This window comes from Pteropus medius, unplaced genomic scaffold (assembly GCF_902729225.1).
Source record: "Pteropus medius unplaced genomic scaffold, Ma_sr-lr_union100, whole genome shotgun sequence".
NCBI classification, from domain to species: Eukaryota; Metazoa; Chordata; class Mammalia; order Chiroptera; family Pteropodidae; genus Pteropus; species Pteropus medius.
In genome coordinates, this window is record NW_024350325.1 from 2281150 (window position 1) to 2298518 (window position 17369).

The following is a 17369-nucleotide window of genomic DNA, read 5'->3' on the forward strand; positions in this document are numbered from 1 at the left end:
AGTGAAATGTATGCAAAATTTGACCATAGTGCCTGGAGTAAGCACTCAATAATTTATGTTATTATTGCTGCACTTTTTCTTTTCAATATTCATTGTTGCATATCTTGATTTTTTAACTCCAGCAGCTAATTGTCAAACACTTTTTAGTGTTAGTTGCAAAAGTTAAATCAAATTCTTGAATCTTTTCTCTTGAGTTTCAAAATGGCATTTTCTTGGGAGAGACAGGTACTCTATGGCTGCTCTCCAAGATGGTAGCATTCGATGTGCAGTCCACAGTCCACTGTGGAGGTCCCTATGACCATTTTAAGGATAAGCAATGTCAAAACTATTTTTATAATAGTACTAAGACATATTTGCCTTCTCCACTGTGTTGACATTTACACTGATGGTGCAATAGCAATGGCAGGTAAACTACTGGGTCAATTAGCAGAAAACAAGGCAGAGGCTGCAAACTCTACTAGTAGTCATTGTATTCTTCACCTCCAAGCACCCATAATAAAAAACATGACCATTAAACTTAGGAGTCACCTTAAAGAAGCAACATACATTATCAGTTTTATATCAATCCTTGGATATAGGTTATTTTAATATTCTGTGTGATGAAATGAAAAGTATACATAAAACACTTCTACATATTAAGACAGTTTCTTGAAAAAAAAATCACTGTGTGATTGAGTTGTCAGCTGAAGTAGCCAGTTTTTCTGAGGAAACATGACTTTTTAGTTGAAGAATGACAGATAATCTATGGTTGTTCAGATGGGGGAATTTGGCAGACATTTTCACAAAAAATTGAACATGAGTGTCACTTCAAGGAAAGTGTTCATTGCCTAGGATAAATTTCCATATTGAAAGCTTCCTAGTACTTTAAGACTTTCTAATGAGATTGGTAATGACAGACAGGAAACTGATTTTGGAGTATTGTATTTTTAAATGAGTCAATATTTGAAAGATTTATATAAATCATGAACTAATATTTTCAAAATGATCAATGTATAATGTTACAAAATCATGCATGTATAACAGATCCATTGAAAGTGCAAGATAGAACAGAAAGTTTATTGATATGGCTTCAGATTCTGTATTGCAACTTTTAAGAAACTATCACTAGTCAAGTTTTAGTGACGTATCAATGAAGAATGATTACAATTAAGGGAAAATGTTATTAAAATACTCCTCCCTTTTCTAACTACATATCAGTATGAAGCCAAATATTATTTCTATACATCATTGGAAGCAATTTATCACAACAAACTGAATACAGAAACATAAAAACACAGCCTTCATCTTTCAGACATTAAAAAGAATTGTAAAAATATAAAAATAATTTTGCTTTTTTCACTAATTATTTTTTGTTTTAGAAAATACAGTTATTTTTTAAAAAATATACTATTTATGATAAAATGCATTGGCCTTAGTATTATCATTTTAAATGAGTTAATAAATATGTTTTAAATTCCTCAGTTTAATTTCTAATATAGTAAATATAAATAGATATAATCCAGAAAAACAAAAGCTTTTAGGGAGTCCTCAATAATTTTTCAATGTGTAAAGGGATCCTTGAAACAAAAAGTTTGTGAACCACTCCAAAACATGTCACAATTATCCAGAAAAAGCTACTGTGGATCATAGTTTTAATCTCAATGGTCTGGATGTAACCATGGGTATTCAGGCCTCTCTTGGTAGTGATCAATGTTATCCATTACATAAAATTTATTGAATGTTTGCTATATGCCAGAAGGATGAGGCTTAGTGTACTGTCAGGAGCCAGGTCCTAGGAAGCTCTGGATACTTGACTAGGGTTTTGACTTTATTCTGAAAGGAAAATAAAAAAGTAACTAAAATATTTTAAGGAAGAGATGATATGATCAGATTTATATTTTAGAAAGATAAGTACGGGGCTGTGTTTATGATGGAATGAAGGCAACAAAGCTGAAGCCAAGATCAGTTGGCGCTTTTAGGTATAGCCCAGGTGAGATGAGATTAGGGTCTCCTATACTTAATCAGGAGCAGAAAGATGAGAAAGAAGGTCTTTTGGGAAAGGTAAAGGAGATAGAATTCACACTGCCAGATGATTAAATGGGTGTGCAAAATGAATGACATTGATTTCCTCCAAAATCTTAATATTTTGCTCAAAATCAGTTTCCTGTTAACAAAAATGGTAGTTCTCTCGTAACAAGCTCCATTTGATTGCTGATTCTGATATTATTTCTAGACTATTGAAAATTTTAAATATCAGAAAAATAGAATCTGTCACTGGGTTGAGAAAATTCCTGAGTACATACTTTAGTCTTTTTTCCTTTCTCTTCTCACTTTAGAGTTAGACTTCCAAAGGAAACTCTCTAATTACAGGATTATAAAGAGTAGAAATAGAGAATTCGGTCCTGCTCTTGCCCAGGCAGATAATATATTCTCCTGAAAAAATCCTTAGATTTCTCAAAGAGATTTACATTTGTTGGAGAAATTGACTCATTAGCTGCTTATTTTGAAATCTCATTTCTGTAGAAGCAGACAGGACAAATGAAGGCAGAATAAAAGAGGTGATAAAAGCATCTCAGTACTTACTCCCATATCAGTATTCAAATTGTGAAGGATGTAAAAATAATGGAAAAGCAATGTTTCTAGAATACATTGGTTAAATCATTACTACTATAACATTAGTTCTCTTACGAAAGAAAGTGAGTCATAAGGAATTTTAATAACCAGTTCATTCTTACCTCAAGGGCCACCAATATTAAAATTTGCAAAAGAAGAACTAAGAAAGACTATGGGACAGAGAGTTTCTTAGAAACTACTGCACAGCCTTAGTCCTGGCTGGGATAATTCAACTGCAGATTTGGTTCATTTGTCCAATAATGTCAGTGTTTTTTGTCATCATCATTTATTTCCATACGCCTTTTGACTTCTTTCAACTTGAATTTCCTGGGGTCATTTTAAAGCTTAGGGTTTGGATAACACTTATTTTAAAGGTTCTCTTAGTAACTTGTTTTGTGTTCTTGTTTTTTTGTTTTTGTTTTTGTTCTTTAACAGTTTCTGCTCTTTGGTTCTAGGGCAGAATTATCTTCTGTTTATATTTTGTTTCACCAGTAAGGTTATTGCTATATAATATTTACTATATATGAAAAAAAGAAAGGATACTTTACATGGCAGTGGGCTCTCCAGCAACCTCACCTCATCCTAAAACTAGTTATAGACCCAGAAGTAGACAAAAAAAAGCAGTTATTGAAAAAAGAGCTCTCCAAAACTTTCATACCAAGTCATATTGCTACCTTTAAGCATTACCAAGAGTAAAATCATCAAGTTTGATTATTTTGCTTCTGCACAGGAGAACAAAAATAGATTTCTATAAGCAAACACTGTCAGGAATAAGTGATAACAAATAGCCTGATGGCAGAGCAGAAAGAAAGGAATTACAAGTAGGGAATAGAAGAGCTATAAAAACCAGCCTTCTCTTCACGTGTCTACAGAAGAGGAAACTTCAACTGCAACTCTTACTCTGTACAGGAAAGGAGAGAGAAGATGTCAGAGAGAACAATTACACTTTTCTCTCTCTACTCTTTTATTCATTCCTTACCAAGAGAGGAAAAAATCATGTACCAAAGCAGTCAGGCCCATTTTATTGGTTGATGGGTCAGTCACTGAGTCTCAGAAGCAAGAACCAGGTTGTCAGGTTGCCTTTTTTCAACATTCAGATGGAACAGTTTCTCTTGCCAGCTTCTTTATTTCTTCACAGAAAGTCATCTGGGAGCAGAATCTACTCTACCAATCCTTCTCTCTGTTACCATGTGAATGGGTGGGTGAAGCAGTCCTGCCATCTTCCTTGGCTATGCCCTTGAGTTCAAGTATAGATTCCTGCACTGTATTAAATTATATAACTATATAAATGGGCTGGAACCTGGATCTACCAAGACTGGAGGATATGTCAGAAGCCCCACTTTAGTTCCAGAGAACCAGAGAGCACATATACAAATTAAGAAAACAAATCCTATTTCCCACTTGTCATTGATTGTGCTGAGGCTTGGACATAAAAGGAATAAGTAATGGGATTTTGGTACTCTTATGGGTTGAATTCTGTCTCTCCAAATTTAGCAGAAGTCCTAATCCCCTAGTACCTGTAAATGTGACCTTACTTGGAAATGAGATCTTTACAGATGATCAAGTTAAAATGATAACGTCCTTATAAAAATGAAAAATTTAGACACGAAGACAGAGGCACACACAAAAAGAATATCATATGAAGATGAAGGTTTGAAGTGAGGCATCTAAAATCCAAAAAAACACCAGAGATTTCCAGGAAATCACCAGAAGCTTGAAGAGGCAAGGAATGATTCTCTTTCAGTTTTCAGAGGGAGTACATTTCTCCCAGCACCTTGGTTTTGGATATCCAGCCTCTAGAACTGCGAGACAATAAATTTCTTGTTCTGAGCCACCCAAGTTTGTGGTACTCTGTTATAGCAGCCCCAGAAACCTAAGACAGCCACCCAAACTCTTAACACTGTTCAAAAAACGTGAACAAGCGCTTTAAAGATTACGCAACACATATAAAAATGTGTTCAAAAATCACTAGAATCTATAAAATGCATATTTATAAATTAAGATAGATTTCATTTAATAAAATAACATTTTCTTTAGAATCACCTGTTTTCAAGGGCAAGAAAAGAGATATTCAAACATTTTTGGTATGACCTTTTCTGGAAGACACTTTAGAAATAGATCAGGAGTCTTCCAGGAATTTATTCTAAGGGAATAATATTAGACTTCATAGCTCTTATTACTGTCTAACATATTATATAATTTACTTATTTGTGTTTATTGTCCATCTCCACCTATGAGAATATAGGCTCTACAAGGGCAAGAATTACTCATTTTTGTATCCCAAGCACCTAGAATATTTCCCAACACATTATAAATGCTCTATGAACTCTTGGCAAACATGTCAAGTAAGATATCTACCAAGATTTATGTACAAAGGTGTTCACTGCAGCATTGTTTACAATAGCTAAATATTGGGAAAATATTAAAGCTCACCAATGGGAGACTGGCTAAGAAAATAATGGTGCTATCATACAATGGAATATTATGTAGTCATTAGAAAGTAAGTATAGAATATTTAAGGCCATGAGAAAACATTCACAATATATTAAAAAGTCAGAAAATTATTATAAAAGTGTATAGACAGTAACATATTAACTTTATTAAGAAATAGTAATAATGCCATAATGTTAGCAATGATTACTTCTGTCCAGTGAGCTTATATTTTTGTTTTCTTCTCTATGTTTTCCATATTTTCTACAAGTAAATAAAATTTTGAATTATCCACATACTCCATAAACTTCTGAGTATATTTCAACACACATGATGTAATAATAATGTTTATAATGATAAAACAAGGTTATTTTATAAATATTAAATTATACTCAAGATCCTCTATAGAGGAAGGAAGTCTATGTGATTAAAATATGGATTTGATTAGTCTCTGTACTTTTCTGCACTTTTATTTCTGAATTCAGGAAATGGGCAATGCACTTTTTAATGCTTTTCATTCAAACAACTTAAAATTTTAAAAGAGTTAAAGTTCTGTAAGGGGTAACCTTCAATTATCTGAAAAAATCACATATGAAATACCTAGTTCCCCATTGCTGGTAAATGAAACATTATTGGACTTATTACGGTGGAAAAGATATTTATTTGACCTTTAGCGGTTTCAACAATGCAATTTAATACTATATTTTCCATACTGCTCAAATTGATCATATAATTAAAATGGCAGAATTATGAAAAATATATCCTATATTGATATCAATATACTGTATCAATTAACATTAATGTATCATATACAATACCTAAAAGTTTTATGAATATTTTAATAGTCTTTCAACAAGTTCCAAATTACAGTATAAGAGAAACAGAGGCATGGGAAGTTTGCATGGCTGGTTCAGGTTTACCTAAAAGAGCATGCTTACACTGACACATATAACAGGAAAATTGCAGAGATGGGAGTTGAGTCAAGGGTTCCTCTGAAACTATTATGGCAGGCTCAGAACAATTTGACTACATGCTGATTTATGTTTTTCCTCATCAATATACTCCATTATTTGGATTTTTTTAACTTAGTAAAAAGTAATCAAATTTAATCCTACCACTTATTGGAATAGAAACAATTTCTTCCCATTGATCATCTATTTGTCATTGGGAAAGTTAACTTCGATATTTTCATCTTAACTTCAGCACTGTTCTCCCTATACAGATCTACCTGTGGGAGTTTCCTTGAGCTGCAGAGCTCAAATATGTGCTCAGAATCCAGCAAGAAACTGATCTCATAAACAGCACTAAACTCCAGTGTGTACCGTTGGTTTGATAAGTTGATATATTCAAATTTGACTGTCTGGCTCTTTCATTTCACCAGTCCGTGTGCTTGGGATATTATTGTATAAATGGTTAATTTGAACAAAAATCAGGCTCATCATAACTAATTCAAGTAAACTATGTCATGATGTTTATATTTGGCTCAGTCATCTGAGAATTGATTAATAGACCTTTGGTCCTAATGATTAAACATCCAAGCATATTTATTTAAATGTATTTCCTCCTCTTTTTTTCACCACCACAGGTCATTTTCATCACTATCTCCATATGCATACTATTCTTCCTTTAATCGAGGTAATTGCAAAGAACAAGTCCTAATTCCTATTTCCTCATGGATAATTATAGATATACTAGATAGGCACACTGGAAATAAAAAAATGATGAATACAAAATTTTTCAATCTTTTAAAAATACATTAATAAACTGGCAAGAAAATAAGAAATACTAAGAATTATAAATCTAAGTCAAGCAGAAAACTGAAAAAGTAAGCAGAGCACTATAACCAAGTTGTGACCACTGGGCATTTGCCAAACTCAATAAACATTAGGTACGATTTTCATGGCCTGGTAGGTGGGTGAGAAGAGAGAGAGACGAAGGCCAAGATTGGACCAAAAGCCCACTCAGTTTTTCTAAGAGTGGGAATCCTGAAGTTCAGAGAAAATGTTAATCAAGATGAAATTTTAAAAATACAGTGCATCACACTTTCTTTTTGGAAGACTTACCATTATAGAAATCAAAGAGAGAGCAAACATCTGACTTCTTTGCTCCCAGGAAGCTAGGAGAAAGAGGCACATGACCTAGGTTTGGCAAATCAGTTTCTGCCCACATCTAGGATTATGAGAAAGCGATACAAGCTCTCAGGATGGCAGAGATTCTATAAAGCCATTGTGACAGTGAGTTAAGAACATAGCAGCATCAGAGCAGCAACTGTCCATTAGCAGCAATACTAATGGCTATGTTCTTAGCTGCCTAGTTTCACTTGGTTTTTCTATATTTTTTGAGTATGGTTCTCCAGACTTGTAACTGACTACTCTAAATGCACTTCTAATAAATATTACTTCTAATAAATTTTTCCTTAACTTAGTCAAAGTCGATTTCTGATGTTTGCAACTGAGCACCTCATTGATATAATCTTCTTCCAAACTCAGAAATCTTTAACATCCACACCAGAGAATTCTATCTGGTGGAGAGGTCACCCAGAAAAGCCTAAATCTAAATAAAAGATGATCATCTGAAACAAAGTTTTCTCACAATTACAGTTTCTATGGATTAGGGATCTATCCAGGGTCCTGACCTCCATTATAACTATGACCTTGAAAGCTTTGGTTGTGATCCTACTTTTTCAAATCTTCCTAAGCTTATCCATATGACTATGACTCATGACCATTCCAATAACCTGTCTTGAATCTTCATGGTCCAGTCACACCCTGACTAATTCACATCAAGAAGAATTATGATGCTCATTTTCCAAGTCATAAAACAGAAATTAGTTTAGTAGCTTCACAGAATTATCAGTGAGGAGCAAAAAGCATGTATCCTAGACTTTCACAATTAATGTTGCCTCATGGTACTAATAATTTGTTCCACTTTGTTTTCATAGAGGAGTTCTTATTCACTTTTTTAATAAATACACATTAAGCACCTGTAATGATTCCAGAACTTTGCAAGGTGTTCTAGTTGATAAAAAGAAATGGTCTTCCATTAGGTGAGCCTGTAGTAAGAATATCTCAGTCTGAATGCTTGTTTATCCAATTACTCTGTGTGAATTCAGACAAATTTCTGAGCACTTTAAGTCTTATTTTCCTTTTCTGTTGGAGGTGATACTCATTTGTCTGTCTGCCAAACCAGGATGTTAAGAAGGTCAAATAATAATTGTTGCCAGTAAACTAATAAAAATATTCCTCCAGGCACTTGGAAACAAAAAAGTTAGATCACTTTCCAAGAGTATTATATCACTTATAAGTGGAACCTAACAAAGCTGGAACTTGCAAAAACAGAGTAGAACGGTGGTTACCAGGGCTGAAGGAATTGGGAAAATGTTGTTTAAGGATACAAACTCTCAGTCAGTAGATAAATAAGTCCTGGAGATCTAAAGCACAGCATAGTGATTATAGACAACAATACTGTATTATAAACTTCAAGGTTGCTAAGAGAGTAGATCTTAATTGTTCCCATCACAAAAAGTAAATGATAATTATGTGATTCAATAGAGATATTAACTAACACTACAGTGGTAATTATATTTCAATATATAAATGTACCAAATCAACACACTGTACACCTTAAACTTACACAATATTATATTTCAATTATATCTCAATAAAAATTAAATTTTTAAAAACCACTTTCTAAGAATTAAATTATAAAATCAAGATATAAAGAATCAGAACCAAGGTAGGTAACATCAGCTTTAGAAGACATAATGAATTGTAGGTCAGCAAAAATGAACAATAATCTGATTAATCACATTAAAAGATATAACCATAGAATGTGATGACAGTAAAACAGAGTATCAAAAACAGCAAAAGTCAGAGATGCCAACACTGGGAACAGTGCCAGAAAACCTTACCTGAAGGACTTTAGTACAATGATTGCAAGACTATTATTAGCAAGACCATCTGCACGGTATCTTTCTTAGCCTCATCTTTGTCAAGTGATCATCTAGGAATGTTTTGATTTATGAGGCAGGTCTGTCTACAGGATGATGTTCAAATGAGCATTCTTGTTGATGTGACAATTGTAGTTCACTTTGGAAAAAATGTGATTTAAAAATTAGTTTTGTGAGCTTTGCTTCTGTGACCCCACTACTGAAGATAATTTGTCGACAAAATCTGATTTCTGAGCCTACAAGCCAGAAGGCCAAACACTAAACTCTTCGAGATAATACAATCTGGAAGAGGAGGAAAAAAATGGCATAGATGATAGAGGCTCTGTTCATCCCTCTGGAGACCAAACCAAAGTTGTGATGGAAACAAGAAGCAAGGAAAAATCACCTAAGATCTTGATGAACAAGCCATACAACAAGGGAGAAATCTAAGAAATCACCCTGCAACGGCAGAAGGTAGGATGGGATGAGGATGCGGGGCTGCCCAATCTCAAGAGGCTGAGTGAGATGGAGGCTGCAGCAGCGACAGTGGCAGATGCCTCTGAAAGGGGCTGCTTCTGCAAGCGGATTTTCGTGGTGACAAACCTGCTCGCTCTGAGCACCAGTGCCGATTAGGCTGTGCACAGGCAGCACCAGGGACTTACAGGGAGACATTGTCGGAGTGAGGGCTGAGGAGAGACTCACTCTGTACAGAAGTGCTGGGGGTATCCATTGTTCCCTGTTGAGCCCTTCTCACTCCCAGTGCATGAACTCAATGCCACCATAGCAGAGACTTCATCAAACTGGATAACAGAGGTTGCTCCACCCAGAGGATTCCCTGAAACCCCGCCTCCCCCAACTCGCAGCCCCACCCAAGTGACATCCAGGTATATCCTCAGCGAGTCAGGTGCTCCTTGCTGAGCAGCGCTTAGACTCACACTGGAGGCAGCTGGCCTTGGTTTCTGGTGTGGCCTTTTGAGGCGACTATAAGCACAGCATCTGTGGGTTGCTTGCTGAATCTTTAACAGGCCCCGGAGAGGTAGAGGCTTAGGCTAAATTTGGCCTGCAGCTGAACCCCTCTCAGGACTGTGCCACTGGACACCTACTTCACAAATCCACACTAATAAGACCGGGAGACTCAGGAGCTTTGCTGAGTACATAGAAACAGACACAGAAAGGCAGCCAAAATGGGAAGACAAAGAAGCAGAAACCACATGAGAAGAGAACAGAGATCCAGATATAATAGAGCCAAGTAATCTAACAGATGCAGAGTTCAAAACACTGGTTATAAAGATGCCCAATGAACTTTTGGGAAGTGTAGATAAATTCAGTGAGAACTTCAACAAAGAGATTTAAAAAACATGAAAAGGGAAATGGAAATTATAAAAGGAAACTAGTTTGAAATGAAGAACACATTATCTGAGATGAGAAGTATATTAAATGGAATAAAGAAAGGAATAAACAAAATGAATTTAAATAAAAGGGATCAAATGACCTATCTAGAGGATGGGAAAGCCAAGGACACTCAATCACAATGGCATGAAGAAAGATGCCAAGACTATAAAAATAATTTAAGCAGCATATGAGACAATATTAAGGGTCCAAATATATGTCTGATTGGTGTAACTGAAGAAAATCAAGATGTTAAACAGCTGTTTGAAGAAATAATGATGAAAAACTTCCCTAACCTGATGAAGGAAATAAAATAAAATAAAATAAAAACCCATGAAGCTCAGAGAATCCCAAAAACCAGGAATCCGAAGAGGCCCACACTAAGACATGTCATAATTAAAATGCCAAAGGTTAAATACAAAGAAAGAATATTAAAAACAGCAAAAGAAAAACAGATAATTACCTCTAAGGGAGCACCCATAAGACTGGCAGCTGACTTCTCAAAAGAAACTATGCAGGACAGAAGGGCTTGGCAAAAAATATTCAACGTGATGAAGACTCAGGATCTACAATCAAGAATACTTTATCCAGCAAAGTGGTCCAATCAAAAGAGAGAGTGGCTGAAAGGAGATTCACTTTGGATTAAAAGATACACACAGACTAAAGGGAAGGGATGGAAAAAGATATTGCTTTGATGGACCTAGAAGGTATTTAAGTCAGACAGAGAAAGATAAACACTATATGATTTCACTTATATGCGGAATCTAAGGAATAAAAAAAAACTCATCAAAAACAGACTCATAAATATAGTGGACAATTTGGTGAGACAGAGGGGAGGGGGCTTGGGGGCTGGGAGAATTGGTTGAAGGGTTAAAGAAGTACAAATTAGTAGCCGATGAATGGTCACAAGGATGGGGAGCATGGCAGAGGAAATGCAGTTAGCATTAATATGATGGCTAGGTGGAGGGTCAGGGGAGAAAGGGAGCAATTGAGGGGATCATTTTATGAACTATATAAATGTCTAACCAATGTACTGTATACTTGAAACTAATTAAAGTAAATAATTTTTTTTTTAAAGATAATACAACCTGGGAAGATTCAGGAAAGGCAGACAACATTCTGAGTCAGAAACCTCAGGGTCTACTAATTTCTTATGGGACAGCCTTTTCCTCAACTTCACCTGAGCTTGACTCTTAAGAATAGTTAATATCTGGATAAGAGGCAAACCATGGCAAGGGGGAAAGCATGTCATTGGAAAATAAATAGAGATGAGAATAAGCTCACTAAATTCAAAATTCAAAGGTTAGATGAATTGGGTTTTGTAGGAGAGTCAAAGAGATAAAACTAGAAAGGCTGGCAAGACCAAATTCTAGAGGACCTTAAATGCAAAGAGAAGGTGCCTGGAGTTTATCCTGTAGGTAATAAGAGTAACTGAAAGGATTCAGAGTGATTATTATTCTGTCAATGATGGAAATAACTAAAGGAGAAACAGCCAGTGAGGAAGTTATTGTAAGAATCCAGTTGCAAAGTTATTTGGGACTTGACTAAGATTACTTGGTTTTTTGCTGCCCAGTGCCTCAACCTTTCATCTAGGAATACATCCCTTCACATGGAGAAATATTTCTACTCCCTCTCCAACCTTTACTTATAGTAGAAGTTGAAATGAAGGATATTCCATCCCTGGCTTCTGTTCATTGGACAAACATTGGGCATATGATTTCAACTAAGGAGATCGAAGTCCTTCAGTGGGATTTTTCAATCAATTCCTTCCTAAAAGTGAAGCTAATCCTCTTCTCGTCATGAATAGGGCAGCTTAATCATATGGGAAATTTTTCTCAATAGTATTGCTAAATTCTAATCACCCATCAAATGAGCCAGTTTTGCTCCAAAGAAGAGGCAACTCCCTCCTCCATGCCTCACCCCAATTATTTTCAATTCTTAGATAGCAAGTCACAACTTGCAACTGCTCATCCATGATCATTTGAGATGCTATGCTTCGAAATATTCTTTTTTCAATTTTACTTAAGTCTGATATAAATTAACATTTTATTCTAAAATATTTTCAGTGCCTAAATATTCTAATCAGAATTACAACAAAGGAAAGTGGTGAGTATGCCTGTTTTTGACAAGCTCAAACTTCTTCATTTTAGTTCCCATATTTCTTACTTATTCCCTACCACATCCCCAGTCACAAACATCTTTCTTAATATTTGCCCTACTCAATGAAAGAAAGCTGTTTAGCAAAATTTTTCTTCCATATTTGGAGAAGTGCATGCACAGAGATATTCCTAGGACTTTTTCTTTTACTTGATATGAGAGCTTAACCTCTCAAGGCTAATTTTTTTAAGTATATTGGGGTAACATTGTTTAATACAATCATATAATTTTCAAGTGTACATTATAATTTGACATCTGTATATTCTATTGTGTGTTTACTACTCAAAGTCCAGTTTCCTTCAGCTACCATATATTTGATCCCCTTTACCCACTTCACCTTCCCTTATTCCTCTATATTTAACCCCCTTTACTCTGTCTACCCCCTCCTCCCCCACCCCTTCCCAGGACTTTAATATTCCAAGTGTGAGTATTCCATACAAGGAATTCTTGAACACATAACAAATTACACTTCAGAGGAATCTGTTCATCCAACTGCAGTGACTGCCAAACATTTTGGCCTCATAACCCCATTATACTTAAAAATTATTAAGTACCACAAAGAGCTTTTGTTTATTTGATTTATACTTATTGACATTTACCATATTAAAATTTTAAGTTAAAAATAAGAATTTTGATATTTATTAATTTAGGTTATAATGATAATAGATCCATTATATATTAACATAAAAGACATGTTTATGAAAACCATCTATTTTGAAAAAAAAAAGTAGTGAGAGGGCTCCCTGATTGTCACATTTTTTACATTACTTTAATATCCTGCTTAATAGAAGATATCTGGATCCTCCTATCGGTTTCTCTTTTCAGTCTGTTATAGTATCACTCCACCGTAAACTCAGAAGAAAATGAGAATGAAAAAGGCAAATGAAGTTCGGGTATTACTGTGAAAATAGTTTTGACTTCTTGGATCCACTAAAAGGGTCTGGGGACCTCCCAAGTTTCTACACCTTGAGAACAGCTGACGTACAGTATATGTGGACAGCCCAAACCCAGATTCTCAAACAGACAGGGTTTGCCTTCAGCTCACTTCTAATTCCTATCCATTACTTTGGCATTCATATACTGAGTATCCAGAATCCTCACGCTATCTTTTGGTTGCCCAGAAATCCTTATCCCACTGTGACATCAAGTTGGGACTGCTTTTTCTGTAGTACCACATGTTCTCAACTTGCCAATTTCTTTAAATCAAAAAAATGCATTCTCTGATTATTCCCTGAGGGTCCAAATAGGTAACATGCTAGTTTAATGAACTATACTTCAAAATTTTTAATTGGTGATAATCATTTAATGGATTAGCCATCCTTTACTCAATATCATATTTAAACTCAGTTCTTCGATGCCTTTACCCAAATAAATTACTTATATGTGAGTGTATCCTATGGAAGGGCTTTATGTTGCTTTCCTCAGATTACATCACCTTTTCTCTCTTTGACTAGTATTGACCTTGTGCACAGTGTGCAGTGAATATTATCAGGTACATATGTGAGTTATTTGAATAAATGCTTAGATTATTTTGCATCCTTTACTAAGTGCCACTTTCAATCATATAAAGTAGATGAAACCTAGACAAAAAGCAAAAGATACCAGCAGAGAAAAAAAATGACAAAATATAAACTAGATGTATGAAGAAATGCTACATCTCTGACATTCAAAGACAATTTGATAGTATCAGTTCCATAAACACTTAGCAATTTTCAGCTTAACCTTTTATAAGAATAAAAATCAACAGCATTTCAAAAATTATTTACAATATAAGAGCTCTTAAAATTATAAGCAAGATACAAGTACTGGTTGTGAGAACATATGATTTTGACATCTCACCCATCCCAAAAGAGGAGAAAATGGACCGAGGCTAGTTTCACTAAGTCATTTGAGATCCACAAAAAGATAAAATTGAGCTATTGAGTTATGGTGTTAATGAACATCAATTCAGACATTGCCTCAAGATAATGAGGCCACATTCTCAGGGTGTAGAACGGGTAATTAATGCTTCCAATTATTATGAATTTTCAGAAGAAACAATGGTTAGAAACTGTCACAAGCTACGCTTTACAGATTGAAGTAGCCAGAGGAGAAAACCTCTCAAAAAATTTGATATCGCGTTCTGCGCTAGAAAACACAAACCAAGCTATTTAGAAAAAAAATTTTTTTTTACATGAGAGACAAAAATATTTTTTTTCTAAAGTACTAAACTCACAGCATCCACTCAAGTGTAACAAATTCTTCATAAGTTCTCTAGTCTCATGTGGTGGGTCTGTTCTCCAGTAATTTGATTGACTTTTAACTCCAGGCTCTTTCCGTGGACTGGCTTCTAATTTTGTAAAATCCAAATGTATCGCCATAGGAAAATTCAGAACAGTCTCACAAGTTTTGCACTTGAGTGACTGAAAGGGATGTTGCCTTGTTAATCTCAAAGGATTGGCAGAGAAATTTTATCACATTTTCTGAAAAAAAATCTATACAGATTTAAGGTCATGTTCTGGATTTAATTGAAGTAACCTTTTGTACAATCGAGCTTTAATGAAGTGCAATGAAGTTAAACTCCATGGGGGCCATTAATCTGAAACACTCCATTTAAAAACTACAAGGGGAGTTTTTAATAAACAGTGTGAACTAGTGCCCATGTGGAAAGGTAATTGAGAGGGACCTGGTGTCTGGGCCAGATTCTTATTAAACCCTTATCACAGGTAAAGCTGAAACCCCCAATGGCAAGCTGCTCTGTGATTTATATTGCCCTCCTCATCCTAACTTTAAAGGAAAGGCTACGGTTAATAATGAAAAAATCCTGTGACTAAGCTATAAAATAACTGAGCAATTACTTAGAATAATTTATACAGTGCAATACACTGACCTTGCTTTAAGCATAAAATCTACAAAATAACTTTGGCAATAAAACTGTGAACTACTAAAAGGACTAAAGGTTTTAACCATTTTTATTGTGTGGCACCTGGGGGGACCATAAATACATATTACACTCTAATCACACGGCTTAAGAAAATTCATAATTTTTTCCTATTAAAATGGCTTTTCAGAGAAAAGTTTGCTCAATTCAGCCAATTGCAAATCAGTTCCAATGTCCTTGCTTTAAAGGGATTCATTATATTTCTATCATTCTTTTTCTCCACATGTGAATTCTGCCTGACTCTCTCTCTCTTTTAACTCCCAGCCATGGCCTACAAAGGAAAACTGGCAATAACTTTTCCATATTACCTATTTAAATATTTACTCTTAAAAAAAAAAAAAAAGATGGCAACTAGCCTCTATTACAATAGTGAGGATTGATGCTATCTCCCCAGTCCACTGAAGCAATGATGCTTCTATTTCTGGATAAGTAAATAATACTCTACCACTCAGCAATCCACAAGCAATGTTTCCACTCTCCACGGTGGCTTTCAACAACAAAGTTCAGCTTTTACTCCAAACTGGCATAAGAGCAGCATATAACCAAGCATGACATATCACTCTAGCTTTCCTCAATTTCTCAATCACCGTAGCTGAGCAAACACTTTTTCTCTGGATGCTTTCAATTCATGAAATGATTCCAATAGATTGTCTTTCAATTGACTTCAAATTCCATAAAATCCGGTCGGTTTCTGCAAGATTGGAATATCACTACAACAAACCCCTGTAGAAACAAATTTTCAAGGCAGCACCTTTTCTTTGGAGTATGAAAACTCTGTAGTCCTAAGGTTTACCTTATTTCACCCCAATAAACTCAGCTAGTTTAGCTCACAAATGAGAACAACATCACAAAGATGCTGTCCCTGGGGTGTCTTTACATAAACAGATGCTAGAGGAAAATCTCACAATCAAAAAAAAATACTGCCTGAATATTCTACCTTTATCACTCCTTGAGCTACAGATGTAAGAGAGTTACTGCTTAAAAGCAAAAAGGTTTTAACGTATGACACATTAAACCATTGTTAATCTCTTAAAAACATCTAGCAAAGTAGCAAACCTGTAGTCTGCAGGAGCAGTAATAGGAAAAGTTCCAGGAGTTCTAGCCCCAGTGAGGCCTTTCAGAATGTGAACTCCGGAGACCTCAGGAAGGCATGCACTCAACTTGGGTCATCTGAGAAAGGGGACTAATGGGAGTTGCATGTGGTCACAGAAAAGGCTGGTGGAATACTAAAAAGAGAGAGAGAAGACAGTGCCAAGATTTAGGGTAAGAGTCCTGATGTTGGGTCCTTCATCTTGTCCCCAGAAGGTATGCTGAACCTCAGAGAACACAACTGTGAACAAAAGCCTGATTCTTCACCAGCCCATAGGCAGCCAAAGCCACAGATGAGCCTCACGTCTTCCAGGAGAGAAAGCAGCCTTTCTGAGTGGGGAAGGATGTGGCCATCTCCTTTCAGGACTGGGAAACTGCATTAGGAAGGAGACTAAGAATTTCACACATCTAACTTTGCTCCCTCATGACATTCCACTAAAACATCATGAAAGGAACTTTTTTAGGCCTTCACCTCCTAGGATAGGGATAATGGAAAAAGAAACCACAGCTGGAAAGCAGAAAGACATGTGGCCATTGATTGGTAGACCAAGGAAAGACGAATCTTCAGCCAGTAGTAAGGAAAATCAATAATCAATTTGATTGAAACCACAAGATCCCTAAAAGTTTGGGGAACCATATGTCTAGATCCCCACTCAAGAAAAATTGAAAGTTTAGTCTTTTGAGAAGATCAAATGTAAATATTCAAGATACTGTCAATAGGGTATGTTAGGAGAGGAAAAATGATTTCCCTCTACCTTTCTGAGTTTCTGTAATAAGAACAAGATTAACAAAAGATAAACAAACAGAAGTTTATTATCATGTGTACCTTATATATACATACAAGATGCCCAGGGAAAAATGAGT